The sequence below is a fragment of the Mastomys coucha genome, unplaced genomic scaffold (genome assembly GCF_008632895.1).
Source record: "Mastomys coucha isolate ucsf_1 unplaced genomic scaffold, UCSF_Mcou_1 pScaffold22, whole genome shotgun sequence".
Taxonomy (NCBI): Eukaryota; Metazoa; Chordata; class Mammalia; order Rodentia; family Muridae; genus Mastomys; species Mastomys coucha.
The window spans coordinates 143,167,695-143,171,688 of record NW_022196905.1 but is presented as its reverse complement, the minus strand read 5'-3'; the positions used below and the strand labels follow the sequence as shown (position 1 = coordinate 143,171,688).

The 3,994-nt window shown below is 44.1% G+C and overlaps 1 long non-coding RNA gene across 1 annotated transcript in view; it reads left to right on the top strand.

Annotated features, from left to right (window-relative positions):
* LOC116071033 overlaps positions 1–292 on the top strand; it is a 1,224-nt gene extending 932 nt beyond the window's left edge. Inside the window, exon 3 of the long non-coding RNA XR_004110683.1 lies at positions 231–292. This is a non-coding gene — a long non-coding RNA (uncharacterized LOC116071033). The remainder of the gene's footprint in view (positions 1–230) is intronic.
* The last annotated feature ends 3,702 nt before the right edge of the window (positions 293–3,994 follow it).

Here is a 3,994-nt window from a genome sequence, read left to right as displayed (position 1 = left end):
AAGAAAAGGAGGAGGAGGAGGAGGAGGAGGAGGAGGAGAAGGAGGAGGAGAAAAAGCCTTATGCCCTCCTAGCCAGACAATCATTTAGCAGTTAATACAGCTGTCAAATATGTAAAATTACACATCTGTATAATTATCATAGAGTAAGAATGACTTTTTTTTAACTGATTCTTTGTGGGTGTCACATCATGCACCCCAATCCCACTCATTTTCTGTCCTTTCCTATCCAGCCTCTCTGCCCTTGCAGCCTTCCCCTGAAAAGAAAATTAAAGAAAAAAATCTTGTCATGGAAGCTGTAGTGTGTCACGGTGTGTCCCCCAGTATACTCTTTACTTGCAAATGTTCATTGTAATGAGCCGTTTGGTCCAGTTCGAGGCCTCCGGCTTCTGCTACTCTATTAATGCTGGATCCTCATGGGGACTCCTCAGGTATCCTTTTGTTGCCCTGCACCATGGCGTTCCTGAAGCTTTGGATCTGCAGGACTGGCCCCTTCACTTGCTCAAGCAGTTCATAGATGGGTAGATGTTGAGGTGGGCCAACTCAGAGCCCTGGATCTGGGGCTGGGTAGGAGCTGCATGGCTAGCCTGCCAGGTCTTCCTCACCCATACCACCAGAGCCAGCTGGACTGGACTGCCCAGCCGAGGTGCAGGGCCAGCTCTCCACATGTAGCAGTGAATGACTTACTTGTTTTTTTAAAGATTTATTTATTATATGTAAATACACTGTAGCTGTCTTTAGACACACCAGAAGAGGGCATCAGATCTCATTACAGATGTTGTGAGCCACCACGTGGTTGCTGGGATTTGAACTCAGGACCTCTGGAAGAGCAGTCAGTGTTCTTAACCGCTGAGCCATCTCTCCAGACTGAAATAACATATTCTTATAGCTGTAGATTAGCTTCTCTTTCCATCCTCACCAGAAAAGCTTCCTTCTGTTGTAGACGATGATTAACACAGAGACCCAGGACTAGTCAAGGTGCAGAGGATAGGACACTATGGTGTGTTCATCTCTAAATGGGACATCCACATCACTACTTACCTCCCAAGCCCTAGGGACCACTGTGGAGGAGGGGATGGAAAGAGTGTAAGAGCCAGAGGCAGTGGATGATGATGACAAAGGGACAGGAGGGCAATGGCATGGAGGAACTCACATGGTTGTGATGGCACGCACAAGACCTGTGCAAGCTCAAGCCAGAGAAATCCCAGCATAGACATGGGGTTGAAGGAGGGGGGACGGGGTGGGGAGATGAGTAGTCCTCAACTATCTGGGGAGCCCCACCCCTAGCTGGGGAGTTACTGGTAATTAATAAATGCCAAGAAAAAGGAGTAGTTTTCTTTAAGGGCTTGGTCCCTGATAGGTCGATCGTACTCCAGAGAACCACACACCCAAGACTGTATATACCACAACATGAACTAGACTTGATGAATTAATAAATGAGGACACAGAATTGAGTGGGTATGGAGTGGGGCAGGGGGTGGATCTTGGAGTAGTTTGGAGAGGAGGTGAATATGCTAAACATTACACACACACACATATACATATATATAATCACATACACATGCATATATATACATATATATAATCACACACACACACATATATATACATATATATCATCACATACACACGTGCATATATATGCATATATATAATCACACACATACACACACACATATATATATATGTATATGTATATATATATGTATATGTATATATATATATATATACATACATGGCCTGGTGGGATGTTCAGTGGTTAAGTACACTGACTGCCGTTTCGGAAGACTCAAGTTTGAATCCCAGCACCTACATGGCAAGTGTGTTAGTCCCAATAGTTTTATTGTAATTTTTATTTATTTATAGATTCTACCTTTTATAACCTCATGCTTCTTGGACAGATATTAGTAACTATTGATTTAGCCACAGCTAAAAAACCCTGCTGTAATTTATGCTAGTCTGTGCTAGCATATCTGTAGTTTGCTGGGAAATTTCCAGAGGGAGTTCATGACCCTGGGAGTGAGTCAGAGGGACAAGGCTTTTTCTACTGTCTCTTTAACTAAGAAGGAACTTGTGGAGTTAAAAAAAAAATGAGGTTGCAATGCCAGCTCAGACAGGCAAATGTTCAGGAGACATACTGATTTTCTGGGTGACTGTGGCCATGTTTGCACTGTTGTAAATGGCTCCTTTTTAGTCTACATATGGCTGATGATGACTAGGCAGGTTTCAATGCCCTAAAGTCAGTTACTAGCATTAATTTTCTTTTCTTAAGAAACAATAGAAAGGGGCTGCAGAGATGGCTCACTGGCTGCTCTTGCAGAGGACCAGGGTTCAACTCCTAGCAACTAACAACCATTTGTATATTCTAGTTCCAGGAGATCTGATGCCCTCTTCTGGCCTCCTTGGGTACTGCACACATGTGGTTCACATATACATACAGGCACCAACACTCATGCGCATCAATATATTTAGAAATAACGCTAGAAAACAACAGAAACACATTGCTCCTGAACAAAGAGCCAGCATTTGGGGGTGGCTGCTGTTTGGCATACCTGGAACCTTCCTAGTCAACATCCTTCTGAGAAGCTGAGCCAGATCTACAACTGCCGAGGAGTTGTTGACCAAGTGAGCACCCCTGGAAGGAAACAGATACACTCCTAGAAATTCCCAGGGCAGTATGCATCCTGCAATGTGAGGAAAGAAGTGCAACCTAAGGGCAGAGCCTTGGAGGACAGAGGTGACTGGCTACCACTTTAGTGTCTGGCTGGGCTCTGGCATTTGAGTTGCAGGACTGGCATGCATGCCTTTCTCTCATCACCATCCCATGGTGGACAAGCTAATCAACACAGCCTGACCTCACATCTTCCTTATCCTGGTAGTGGTCCTTTGACAGAATAAAGAATTAAATTTTCCGGGAGAGAAATTAGCCTGATTGTATAACACCTTCCAATGCTTTCCATAGCTGGTCAAATTTCTAAAATAGAAGGGAGATAAAGGTAGGTTGTTTTGTTTTGTTTCTGTCTTTTGTAGCGCTGGGGAGGGAACCTGGAGCTTTAAGCGTGTTAGGCAAGCAGTCTACTGCTGCCCTGTGCCCTCTACCCTGAAGGAAGACTTTACTCCTGTAAGCCTGCAATATCAGAGGAAAAAGGAGATGAGGCAGAGAGAGAGAGAGAGAGACAGAGAGAGACAGAGAGAGACAGAGAGACAGAGAGAGACAGAGAGAGAGAGACAGAGACAGACAGAGAGAGACAGAGACAGACAGAGAGAGACAGAGAGAAACGCAAGTGAGGCGGAGGGCACTGATCGAAATGTATCCTTTTTGCTGAATGGTATTTGTGAAGCAAAAACCCCAACCCTGGGAACAGCCTACCCACAAAAGGAAAGAATTCTAAAAGATTGTGAATGGCAAGAAGATGGTACAGTCAGGGCCTTACAAGTAGCTACTGGAGGACAGATCCACAAAGCTCTGGTGTTTTGTTTTGTTTTGAGGCCATAGACCAGTGGTTCTCAACCTGTGGGCCACGACCCCCTACATGGGGTCACAGATCAGGTATTTACTTTGTAATTCAGAATAGTAACAAAATTACAGTTATGAAGTAGCAATAAAATGATTTTATGGTTGGGGGGTCACCACGACATGAGGAACTCTAGTAAAGGGTTACAGCATTGGGAAGTTTGAGAACCGCTGTCATAGTTGGTACTATCACAGAGCCTTTGAGGCTGTTTCGTACGCCACGCACCCAAAGTATTGACAACGGAAAAGCAAAATCAACAGCAAACGATTTAAAATGTTTAGGTGAACATGCAGATGAAACATATGGCCAATTTTTTTATTTACAGCAAAAAAAAAAAAAAAAAAAAAAAAAAACCCAGAAAGCAATTTCCTGGAGTGGACTGCTTCTCAGTAAGCAAAGACTGCCTGCCGGTCCTGCGTGGAGCAACCACATCCTCCTGTGTCACTTGGCGCACTTCTCAAAGTGTAATGATTATTTCTGAC